General features: G+C 35.5%; 1 protein-coding gene and 2 long non-coding RNA genes across 4 annotated transcripts in view; 1 reads left to right on the top strand and 2 right to left on the bottom strand.

Moving 5' to 3' along the window:
* Positions 1-6,145, bottom strand: part of raskol (Ras GTPase-activating protein raskol) — a 484,925-nt gene extending 478,780 nt beyond the window's left edge. For both annotated transcript variants that reach the window (XM_073971816.1, XM_073971817.1), the window contains exon 1: positions 5,246-6,145. The gene's annotated coding sequence lies outside the window, so the exon portion shown is untranslated. The remainder of the gene's footprint in view (positions 1-5,245) is intronic.
* An 859-nt stretch (positions 6,146-7,004) lies between these two features.
* On the top strand, positions 7,005-8,280 carry LOC141397429 (uncharacterized). The gene is made up of 3 exons (XR_012411400.1): positions 7,005-7,215; positions 7,278-7,446; positions 7,503-8,280. It is a non-coding gene; the product is annotated as an uncharacterized lncRNA (long non-coding RNA).
* A 4-nt stretch (positions 8,281-8,284) lies between these two features.
* Positions 8,285-9,411, bottom strand: LOC141397428 (uncharacterized). The gene is made up of 4 exons (XR_012411399.1): positions 9,243-9,411; positions 8,750-9,188; positions 8,550-8,694; positions 8,285-8,492 (listed from the first exon to the last, which is right to left on the bottom strand). It is a non-coding gene; the product is annotated as an uncharacterized lncRNA (long non-coding RNA).
* Positions 9,412-13,332: the final 3,921 nt, after the last annotated feature.

Below are 13,332 nucleotides of genomic sequence, written 5' to 3'. Positions count from 1 at the left end.
TCCAAATGGATTTTTTAAAGAATATTTTTGCAGAACCCATAATCGTAGATTCTTCAAATAATATTTTAGGGCCCACAATAATAAAGAATATTCTTGTAAAACTTAAGGCCTTGGTACATAAATAGCACGGCATTCTGGCTTAAGTCATTTCTGGTCAGTGAATAAAGAACAACCGAGCCAAATTTGAAGTAGGTTGCCCTTTTCGTATTTTACCAGAAATAACGTAAGCAAGAAAGCCAGTCGCTTTTGTACCCACGCCTTTACTCATCCACAAGCGTGGATTTTTTAAATATATATTCCTACGACTAAATTATAAAATTCCATCAAAAATTGTAATTATCACCAAAATATGGAAACACATTTTTAATTCTAATATTCCCCATCATAACACCTGTTTTAAGTTCTCCATAATTCATTCATTCGTCCTCCATAAAAATATTTACAAGTTCTAACTACATGGAATTCCAAAACAATAAACTATTCCCAATTGTGAGAATTATCTTTTTTGTTTATAAAAAATTAGAAATCACTTGAATTGTCCGTTGCATGGAAGGTATGAATTTCAATACAAACAAACCCTCAAACTCACCCACCTAAAATGTTTATCTAAATCTTAGATATTCAAACAACTGTTTTATATTTCGTTTATATGTACGTTCATTCTCCTACCGTTCAAAACAAATACATTAAATACAAATAAACAAAACAGCTTGAATTTTTAGTAATAAAAATTCTTTTAAACATTGCACTTTCTATCAATTGAAAGATAATTTATTTCACCCAGAGTTTATCTTTGCAAATAAATAAAAAAGCGAAAATTAACAAATTTTGCTTTTATTGGTAAATTTTTGTTTGAAAAATCACGTTTTTTAGTGCCAGTAAAAAATTCATTTTTTGATTATTGGCTATAAACATACTTTCGGTTTGAAATGCAAAAAAGATTAATTTTGATATTGTTTTGGGTGGTGTGAAGAGAAACTATTTTATGATGAACAAAAAATACAGAAAAATAACATTTCAAACAGACGTAATATACCTCAAAGAACAAGAAGAGAGCCCAACGGACTGAATGGGAAAAAAATTCCTGAGGAAATAAAATAAAGCTCAACTCGAAAGAGAAATAATTAAAAATATTTTTATTTCAGATTTTTAATAGAACTGGAATCTCGTCCAGTAGATCGATTATGTAACTAGTTACCTACCAAAATTTCAAAATATATAGGTCAGTTAGCTACCAAAATAAAGTAGTATCTAAGACTTTAACAGAGAGCAGCTATCTCGCTACCTCTAATCCCTACACAGTTCTTGATTTCACTGTCATTAGTTTTATAGCTTTGGCATTTTCTCCTGCGCAGTGTTCTGTTCTTCAGGAGATCTGATTTTCTTTTCCGCTTTCTGGAAATTGAAGGGAGCGTTCACTTCATTGATGCCATTGATGAGATCTGATCCTCCTTGCCGCCACCGTGGAAGCCGAGAGGTTCTTCACTTCTTTCATCATGTTATGGTCTCTAAAGGCTGAGCCTGGCTTGAGTTTTTTACACTCATCCTCCATGAGTAGGGCGTGTGCTTGTAATAGTAGCATCAAACTCAAACGACAAGAGACCCACATTGATTGAAAAAATTCCCTAGCCATAGCTGCATGAATACGGGATGTGACTCGCAGACATATCAACAATCCCCGTAGATAAAGGTTACTTATGCTCTGCACTGTAACTTTATTACTTTTTGTTTTTGGGGAAAACCCAGGAGATAATTCATAGACCACACTATTCTGTCCCAACCAGGTCGTAAGTATCATTCCTAGATTGAGAAAAATAGAATGGCCCTACTAAATTCCGCACGATAGGAAAACTAACAAACATCCTCGGAATAACATACCTGTGAAATATAATCGATTTTACTCTGAGGAGCTTAGTAACCGCGACCACCGTGACACCGAAGAAAATTGGAATAAAACTTTTAAATATCACCAAAATATGGAAACAGAATTTATATTAAAATATTTACACTATTTGTTTACCAGTTCGACCTTTATGGTTGTCTTCAATTTGTCCACGAAAGAAACTTCATTCAAAGTCTCCTTTGTCCCTTCTGGAATGGTTACCTTATTTAATGACCTGTAGTTCCCGTCATTCATTGCTCTGTTTGAGTACCAGATGCAGTGGGTTTCACCAAATAATTGCTCATTGAAGTACAACAAAATCCAAGATCCAGCATACAATATATACAAAATCTCAATTCGTTTCAACCTTTACATTTTTTAGTTCAGGTTGCATCATTTCAGTACACTCCACTGTGTATTCAAATTCTTTACAATATTCGGCTTTTCAAAATCTCTTCACAGACACAGATTAAGATTAAGGATTTTCTCGTGGTTGATATTTAAAGGAACGTTGTTGATAAAAAGGTTATCATGCCCACTTCGAATCACATATATTTCCTTTATATATGTATAAAAATAAATATTTTTTCATCTGTATGTCTTACATAATAAAAATTCACTAATCCCATAGAAAAAGGGAAGTTGAACATAGGGAAGCGACAACTTCTTTTTTACCACTTTCCAGATGTTTGTTGGACGTCCTTGTTTCCGTTATCTTAGCGGATTCCTGTCTAGAACGGTTCTGGCAATGTCACTGTATGGTTGGCGTAAGATTGTGACCTATCCAGATCCTTCTATATCGGCAAGACTAGAATTAGTTCGCAGCAATAGCTCTGAATTTGATATTTTGTTAGGCTGGAAGATTCTCAGAAGTTGCCGTAAGCAACGGTTGATTAAGACCGCAGCTTGCGTAAAACTCCAAAATAGTTTTGACGCTGCAGTTAAATTAATTTTCGTTGTGGTTAAGATGGTCTTACATCTCCAGGCTTTGTTGAGCGAACGGAAAGTATTTCTAGCCTTGTTAATGCGATCGCTGTTTCTGATCCATCGTCCTCGCTAATCTTGCTACCTAAGCAAAAAAAACTATTCTACGTCTATAATGATGTGCCCGTTTGTTGAGAGGCTTTTGAATTATTGTGTCTATTCTCATAAGCTTAATATTTTTGGGATTTATTTGTAGACAGACTTTGGAGGCAGTTCACGTTAGTAGGTTCCAATTTAGCTTTGATGTGGTCGAAGCTGTGAGGCGGAAAGCAAATGTCATTTGAGTAGCCTATATTGTAGGCCTGTGCACACCACTACATAAATTTTGTGGATATTTCGGCATCTTTATAATGTTCACGGTTACAATTTTAAGAGGGATTCCTTTAGTTATAAGGGTGCTCTACATAACGCCTCTGTAAAACGGTATCAAAAGCTCGGTCGAAACCCACGAACAAATTATACAAATATCATTTCGACTTCTGTGGAACGTTTTCAGGTTTTCTTTGGTCTTCCAAAGCTTCTTTACTGTTGGCTAAACAGATTCCAGCGTAGAATTGTTTTGAGATATTCTTGTCATCACGGCGAGGAACATATCCAATCCATTGCCATTTACGTTTTCGAAATTCAGATCCCACATCCATCTGATTTGCTTGGCGTAAAAGCTCTACTTACACGCAGAATTCGGCGAACGTATGGACTAATGAAAACGTATTACATGACAGAATTTACATTGGATTTTGTTATCAATTACCGTTCAACTTTAGGCCTTACCTACCAATAGTATATCACAGAATGAATACATCGGTGAATGAAGAAAAATTATCTTTTGAAGAGAAAAAATTCAACAAATGTTAACTATTTATTAAAAATACAAATTATGGAACAACAAATTATTTTGTTGCATCAATAAGAACTGTTTGTTAACTATGGGAAAGCACGGAAATACTCAAATAGAAACATTTATGAGTCATCACAATAATGAAGCTTTTTCTCAAGCTCTGAAGTCGTTATGACGATGAACCAAGCTTTGACAACATTCTATACACGAAATCGAAATCAGATGCAGCAATAGAAATTACAAATTCAATAAGCAATGATCTATTTTGTATTGAAGACAAGTTTGAATTCGTAATTTCTGAGCCCTTGTTCGCAGGCTGCTGTTTAGCCAAATTGGTGCCAGCATTCCAAATGTACCACCATCCGAGTCCGACAAGCTTCCAAGATAAGAGAATTGGTCTACTGAGGCATAGCTTTGACCTATTGCGTGTAGTTGTTGTTCGTCGCTAGTCTTAATCCTCATGTATTTGGTTTTTACTGAATTTATCTGTGGACCTGTGCCTCTCAGGTTATCTTGGACGTTTGTGACAGATTGTGTTAGGTCTCTGGAACTGTTTGATAGTAGGCAAATTTCGTCTGCATTGGGAAATAATTTAAGCAGGGTCCATCGAATCTCCATTGAATACCTTTTCGATAAAACGAAGTTGCAGATAGCATGTCCTAACTCAAACACAATGAAGAGATGTAGGAGCAGATATAGCATTGACAACTTTCGTTGATCTTGTTATCCATTTGCCATTATGTCCTATGTGATCCACAAATTTTGTCTAGAACCCTGCTCAGTCAATATTTTCCACTTCGTTTAAAATTTAAAGAGTTTTAGGTGCACGCATTTCAGTGATTTTCCCTCCTCTTTCTGTGTTTGTGTGTCTTGTAATAATGACAAATGGCAAACGATGTTGCATCAAATTGACAATTCAAGGTTGCATTTTTCAGATAAAAACGAACGAACAACTACAACTGTGGCGCAAAAAAACACCAAGCATTGGCTAACATTTTGCACGGACTTGTTCTTAACAACAGCAACACATTAATATGAGAGCAGTAGTACAAGAAGAATTTATTGATTTTTGTTTGTCTTGTGTGTGTGGGGGACAGTGGTGGAGAGTGAGAGCAAGAGACCGTTAAAAACATAACAAGAAAAAAACAACGGTGACAACTGCTGTAACTTGCACTCTTATCGGAAATCACATAGGGCACAAAACACAGGCACACACACTCTGGCACACATCTATAACGGGTGCTCTTGAGATGAGAACACGAAACAACAAAAAAAAAAAAACAAATGAGATGGTATTTTAGTGGGGGGACACTTACAACACCCGGAGAGTACCTAGTAGAGATAAAAAAGACTTCTAAAAACATAAACACCAAAATAAAACTAAGTGGAAACATCAAAATGTTGTTGTTGTTTTTCCTTCTGGAGAATAGTGGGGGTGGTATTTATTTTGTAGAACAAAGAGTGCTAATTGTTAATGGTAAAAAAATTGTAGTAGTAGATACTCAATCATCTAACACTTTGGTTGACAACCAAAAACGTACCCACTTATAACAGGTTGGCTAGGGGGTGGTTGGTTATTGTTATCCCTCTTTAGGAGATTGTAACATAGATCCGAAATAATGACAGTTGTTAGTTAAACACCATTAAACACTGGCTGCACTGCTTCACCACTTGTTATGCACTCTCACAATGCAAAACTTTGTGTATTAAATGTCAACTTTACGGAATTTAGAAGTGGCCTGTATTTTCAAATACATTACAACGAACACTTTTTCACAACAACAATAACATTACAGTTGACATAATTTGTAGAAGTATTTTAATTTTGGTTTAATCAATTATTATTATTGTATTCCATATTTCGAAACATTGAGATAAATCATTGATGATGTTGAAGTTCCTTAGTGGTAGATATAGAATGCAAAGCCTGGGCAGGCGCAAGCAAAATTTAATCCAAATTGGAGATTTCTATTTATGATTTGGGTTTTAATGCACCTGGATAGATTTTTCCAAATATTTTTGATTTGAAGATTCTATTCACGCTCACTTTAAAAATATTTTTAAAAAAGAATTTTTTATTGCACAATTTTTTTAAATAATTTTTTGAGAGACATCTCTTTGGAATTGTTGTTTTTTTATTTTTTTTAAAAAACTCCCTTCTTTTCTTAATATGCACAGTTCTTTTAATTATTTATTCTTCTTCACTTCTTGTATTTTATGCAAATTATTTTTTTCTTTTTCTTTCATACTTCATTTATTTTTTAATAAATATTAAACAAACTCTACAAATACCAAAACGCACGCACGCACATTTTTTCGTAGTTTTATTTTTACGGTAAAGAGTTGACGAAGAACTCACAAAACAAACGCGCGTTTCCGCTTGTTCAATAAAATATCCGTTAACCGTCACCTCGTCGCCGTTGAAACTGAATCGTATTAGTGGAAATGTGTGCTTTGATACCGGTATATTGCCACAACACAGGCAGTCTCCAGCGGGCACGAAAGAGAAAGAGTTGTCTCTCTCTCTCTATATCTGAAAGAGAGCAAGCCAACTATAACGATAACAACGATTATTATGTTATCGATAACTACAACATATGTGGCATAGTCAGAAATTTGTGGGGTGGGGAGAGAGATATTCTCTCAAACAAACAAATGCAGCCTCGCATTTATTTGGGAAATTAAATAAAAATTAAAAAATAACACAAAATAAAGATAATACATATTAGATAGTGCAAATAAAATATTTGTAAATTAATTTTGAATTCGAAATGTTTAGTATTTAAATAACGTTCAAATAAATTTAATGTGCAACAACAAGTTTGTTTGTTGTTATTCTTATTAGACAACAGTGATGACACATTGCTAGAAAAAAAAGCCGACCAATTTTAGGCTTTTCTGACCAATACAATACAAATTATGGAACAACAAATTATTTTGTTGCGGAAATATACAAATAGAAAAATTTACGATACATTACAGCATTGGACGCTTGTATTCAAGCTTAGAAGTCGTTTTGATGATCAACCAAGCTTTGACAATTTTCTATATACGAAATCAAGATCAGATGCAGCAATAGAATGTACAAATTCAATAAGCAATGATCTATTGTGGATTGAAGACAAGTTTCCAGTATTTTGATCATTCTAATTTGTGAAACGAATATATAAAAACAAAGGTAAATATTGCTCTGTTCCAGAACCTGCAAGAATCTAAAAACTTTTACAACGATAACAATTTTTCCTTTTTTATATAAAAACAAATACAGCCCAATCACGAATAACAATTCCTTGAGGAATTTTTCCGATTTTTTATTCCTACTATCACGAACGAAAAATCCGCACGGAATTCCATTTGTTTACATTTTAAAAATGTGTACTTTTTTTAACAACCTTGTAAATGACAAATAAAGTAGGAAAGAAGAAAAAAGTAGATATCAGGAAGACATTGAATTTGTATTTTCCTCCAGGAAAAATTCGCTTGCAAAACTGTAGGGAGTTTTCAAGAAAATGTAAGTATTTACTAAAAATTTCGCATAAAACAGTTAATAAACATTATACTCGCGTTTCATAGGGCGAAAACTACTAATAAAACGCAAATTCAACATCTCGTTTCCCTAATGGAATCAAATCCAGACATCGCTCGGGGCAACAAGGAGACCCTTGCGCGCTTTTGGGCCAAAGCCGAAAATGAGCTAAACTCCATGGGACCACCAAGTAAATGCATTGCCGAATAGAAGAAGGTAAAGTAAAACAAAGTTGCTGGTTAATCATTAAATAATGGTACGTTTTTGATTAGGTTTGGGCAGACCAAAAAAGTATGTGAGACAAAAGGCTGCCCAGAATTTGAAACATAAGAAGGGTACGGGTGGTGGTCCTAATAAAGAGCAGGTATTGTCACCCACAGAAGAAGATATACAAGATATACAATGTAATCGCAATGAAATCCTCAGTGGAAGGGATGCCGGGGCAAGCCATGGGTCTAGATGATCCTAATGAAGATATTCTGCGCTTAAGTATCGAGGCTTTGTTTGACCTTGTGAATATCCAAGAATCCAGTGATGACAGTGTTCAAGTTACTGCAGTGAAGACACCTGTACAAGTTAAAAATAAAACCAAAAATAAGACCAGAAGTGAATTCAATACACATATGTCATATGATGTACTTCAAAGCGAACTCCCCGTCCAAAAGGAAGTATTGGAGACAGTAAAATTGGTTGCTTCAAACCAAGGAGATTAAACTGAAGTACAAAAAAATATATCAAAGTCAATAGACCAATTGCGTGATATACACGCAAGGCATTTCCAGGAGATGGAAAGATTAAAAACAAAAGAGCTGCAGTAAATGCAGCGCCATAACAATGTAATGGAAAAGTTTCGATTGAAAGAAATAGAATATAAATTACAAAAAACCAATTTGCAATTGCAACAATTAAACGATGAATCTAGAAGAAATTGATTTTTAATTTTTGACCAAATGTAACATAAGCTTTACTTCGTTCCTTGAAATAAGAGAACCAATAAGAAATAAGAGTAAAAATATGTTAATTTATTTTATTGCTATGAATTCAAATGCAGACATTCACTATTCTCGCAGCTTTCTCTGGTCCGTAGTGCAACTCTCTGGCACCAAGAAGACACCTCCAACGATTCTTTAACACTCCAATAGTTCTTTCAACAATGTTCCGGCACTTTGTATGGACGTTGTTGAATGTCATTTCTTGCGAACCGATTTCTGGCATTCTATGTGGAGTTAAAAGCCAAGGCTCAAGAGGATAACCAGCATCACCTTAAAATAAATTTCTAAATTATTTATGATTTTTTGTCATTTTGGTGTATCACTTACCTAGAAGCCAAAAGTTACTTTCACCATGTAAGTATCTTTCTTCGAAATAATTTCGAAGATCGCTCGTATTGCACACGAATGAATCGTGACAAGCCCCGGGGTGCGAAGCGTCAACGTATCGGATCTTTAATTCATGGTCACAATACTGAAAGAAAAGAGTGTTACCGATACACGAACATACGCATTACAGAACAACTTACAATCAAAACATTCATGCTAAATTTTCCTTTTCTGTTATAAAATAGATGTTTGTTGTCGGTTGGTGCAATAACTTGCACGTGGGTTCCATCTATGCACCCGACAACACCAGGAATTTTGTGTTTCTTATAGAACTCCAAAGCAATCTTCCTTTTCTCCTCGATATTTCTTGGTACTCTTATCCACTTAGTACACAAGTGAGTTTCAAGTGTCGTTATCATTTCCCCAAGAACCTTGCTTAGAGTTGATTGTGCAAGTCCGACGTCACAGTCTTTTCCAACGCTTGTTTGGTATCCTCATTCTGCAAAAAAACGCAGTGCAGCACTAAGTTTTATTATTGGAGAAATTCCAAACTGTTTTTTCGTTTGTGGGGTATTTTTGGAGACCACTTCCAACAAGTAAAGGAATGCCGGCTTGTTAACTCGATAGTATTTACGGAATCTGGAAAAATATGTAATTATTGAAAGAAACAACTTTTATATTTTGTCAACTTACAGCGACGCTGGTAGCTCAAGTGGGTTAGGCAGATAAGGGATGCAATCTGCCTTCCTGCTGCAATCCTTTCCAACTTTTTTTGATGCTCTTCTTCCTCAGCAACATTTTCCATATAAATGCGCATATCAATACTGTTCATGTTTTTCTTTTTTAAATATTTAATTAAAACTTTTCACCACACAAAAAGTAACTAAACACAAAAATGTAGAAAAAGGGTAAACAAAGCGCGAAAATGTCAAACAGCTGATTTTTAATGTTGCCATATTCCTTTTTTTAATCCTCACGGAATTCGGGATTTGAGGAATTCTCTCGTAAGGAAAAAATTTTCCGAGGGAACGAAATTCCTTGCGGATATTCGTGATTGGCTGATAGTAAAAATTATTCGATTCTTGCAGTTCTGGAACGGACCATATATTGTATCGAACCATGCGATTATATATGAAAATTAAAAACAAATTGGATATTATGTGGGAAAGTGAATGCGCAAAACACAGCCTCTTTCATTATCATTCTTGGTGACCGCTGTTTTCGCAAATGAGGCTCTGGCAGAAAATATAATTAAGCTTCTATAACATATTATGTAACCTGTAGATTTTGCATGTTTTGAAAATCTATTTGCCAAATCAGCAAAAGACCTCAGCGCAAGTGGAGGCTAAATCATCCAAAGCATTGGGTCCTTATGGATGAGTCGAGTATCTCACTAAAGTTCTTATGCCATGTTCATACTAGAATTTGAATCACGTAGTTCGTTCTCATAATTACGTACATGAATTAACCCGTTCATACGACATGGTACACAATTCATAGCAACATGATTCATATTTTCATACCTTTTATTTTCTGATTTTAAAGAAAGTTTCGTCCAGAAGACGAGTAAAATTAATTGATATGAACTGAAAAACTATCTGTCCTTCTTTCAGATATCTATTAAATATTTAATTACATTATTTTCATTCATTTTTTCGATTTTTTCTCACAATTTTGGTGTTTTCAGCAAATAAAAATATTTTTCTATTTTCAAAATTAACGAGAGAGAGACCTGCCAAAATAACTTTTTGGTATACAGACTTTCTGGCAGGCATTTGATTTTTGTTTTTAAATTTGTACGCGACTTTGAAACGATGGACAAGAAATGCAACTGCAATAAACGAAAATAGAACATTTGCTATGATTTGAATGTTTATTAGTCCTTAAACCGTTTACTTTTCATTCAGGTTTTGCAGTTTTACTGAAAAATTTTGGGTTTTTAATAAATTTTAAATTTTATATTTTTCCTGTCATAATTAATTTATTTCGATAAATTCTCTCATATGTTAGAGATGGGACATATTTTATCGTCGTTCTGAGAGTAATTTAAATCGAACAAAGTACACAAATCGTTGTTCGTTCTCAAAAATTTGTATGGGAAATGAAGTAATTATATCGTAATTTGGGGTCGAACAACGAATAGAGAACGAATTACCGTCAGTCTGAACAAGGCATTAGCGTTTCGCTAGTCTGGAAAATGAAGGGTGGTCTCGCTACTGAAGTCAGGCAAGGATGCCTGCAAAGGTGAATCGTGCAGATTGATTTCGCTTTTGTCTCCCGTAGCAAAGGACCTTGAGACTATAATCCTGCCCAGCGCCAGAAATAATTACACAGTTACCGATCATTAGCATGGGTTCCGTAAGCAGAATTTTCTTTATTCTTTTACCAGAAATGGCGCCCAACCTTACTAAAACGTTGTGTGGGGTTTTTCGGCTTAACGTATGCAGATGATTGTATGATCTTGGCCACCAGTACCTTCCCTGATGACATTTGCTAAAGGCTAATCTTACAACATTTTTACACGCGAGGAATATAAATATATCTGTTACTAAATCTACGGCATTGGTGCTCGCTTCCTTACGGTAGCGTAAAACCAAACCACACGTATTCTCTATTCTCGTCTTACCACTACTAATACACCAACTATTCTGAGCACCCCTGATTTATGACAGCCAAGATCACCCATATATGTACGTCAATGATCTACGGCCACTCTGTTCACCACATGAGCTACAGATGTGAGCACTGAGTTGAATGTCATGGTCGATGATAATAGAATTCTGACCACCAACTACTCCAAGATTCTAGAAGTCACATTTGACAGCATGTTCTTGTCGTCCGCACATACCACAACTATCTGCAACAAGTTGAGATGTATGAACAAGGTGCTTGGGGTGCTGATAAAGAAACTTTGTTGACCACATATAACGCGATAGTTCGGTCTGTGGTAAGATATGTGGCTACAGTGTGGTCTGCGAATGTAATTGCAACGCGTTGGAATAATATTCAAACCTATCAGAATGCCGCCCTGAGAACTGCACCAGTATTCCTCCTTCATGTCTCCATCTACTTTAGGAGACAACGATTCTTTCCATACAGCAAAACAATTACATGCTTTCCTTTCAGTCTTGCTCGGTGTTACCGTGAGAGCCACCCTAATCACCATATGGTGGATCCCACGGCAGCGGGTTCATTCGTACCGGATTGATACGAAACCATAGTGTTTCGTCCAGCGGCTACAAACGACAGTCATCAGCAGTAGCGCAGTAGCTGATGGGCTGCATGCCGAACTGTTCAAGATCGGTGGCGACATACCGATAAGGAGTATCGGGCCAAATGCATACGGTCCGTTTAGTGACGCGTTGAAAACAACAACCACATGAAAAAGGTTAAGTGATGTCAAGTTTGATCTTGAAATTTTCATGTGGTTGTTGTAACGCGGCGCTCAATGGCCCCTATGCATCAGCCCTCCATAGGACACCTGAGTCTAGCCAGGCCTTTTTCATTTTATTTTGCATTTTAAATTGGGTTAAAATAAAACTATGGACCTGAGGTTTCAGGTAGCTTCATGAAATGTTCTTACCTTTCCAACGAAAGAAACATGAAGTCAAAAGGATCACCAGAAAAGGAGCTACAAGGATTTTTTGACATACATATCACATTCGTAACACATGAGTCTGGCCAGACCCCACCTATTTTTTATTAAAATTTCCAAATTTTTTCTTAAAATTTGATCTTTTTCTACATTATTTGACAGAATGAATACCATTTTATGAAATTTGTCGCATTTCACCATACCATGTCTTCAAAATTGCACGTAAAAAGGTCGCAAAAGTAGGAGATGGGTTTGAAATCAGTGTACGTACCGACTCATGTGTTACGAATGTGACAAACAACAACGGTGTCCAACGAAGGGTACTAAAATTAGAAAACCGGAGACAATTCGTTTTCTAGCCACAACAATGAACTGGACCAATTGAAGCAAAAATGAGGATTTTAGAGAATTTTCGTGAATATACATACACCTTTGGCCCCAAACAAATTACTATGGAAACCAAGATCCCTCTGGTGGAACGGGCAAACGTTAACCGATCGCCATATAAATTCATATATAATGTTTTTGGATTAAATGAAAAAAAAATTTAGGAGGTAGGCGTTTTAAAAAAAAAACTTTGTCGTTTTTTGGGCCGCCCTAATGTATACGGATATGTGGTGTATGACGAGAAGTGGAGAAGCTTGTGGAGAACTAGCCCCAGTAAATTTGGATTACGAGTATGTATTGTGAGTATATATATCTGCTAAATGACTAAAGACCAAGTTCGACCAATTAGGTTTTAGTCTTTTATCAGGTATGACTTCAGCAAGAATGTCATGCTTCTTATGTGTCGAGGCATTTAGAAAGTCAAGGAGATGTAGGTATTCAGGATGTCGAAAATATATTGAAATTAAAGGCTTAGCCTTTTGAGAACGGTTTCTCTGACTTTTTTTCTCACCCTTTCTTGTGCACGAGGGGAGCGGCAATGGCGCAACATAGAGGGCTGGGCCACTATCTGCAAGAATTTCAATCAATTATATTTCAATATATGGTAGTATCCCGGATATACATAGATCAAAATACATTGATCAATTTATTCTCCAAGGAGAGTAAATTTCTTAACATTTTGGGCATTTGTCAAGTGGAGTTGAGCATCAATTATATAAGACGTGTTTCAGGACAAAGATTGAATACACCTCAGCAGACCGAGCAATGCCAACAAAAAGTCCTTGACAAAAGAAAAAACTT

The sequence above is a fragment of the Musca autumnalis genome, unplaced genomic scaffold, assembly GCF_047663935.1.
Source record: "Musca autumnalis isolate F117 unplaced genomic scaffold, ASM4766393v1 scaffold_3, whole genome shotgun sequence".
Taxonomy (NCBI): domain Eukaryota; kingdom Metazoa; phylum Arthropoda; class Insecta; order Diptera; family Muscidae; genus Musca; species Musca autumnalis.
The sequence above is the reverse complement of the archived record's forward strand: the minus strand, read 5'-3'. Positions and strand labels throughout refer to the sequence as shown.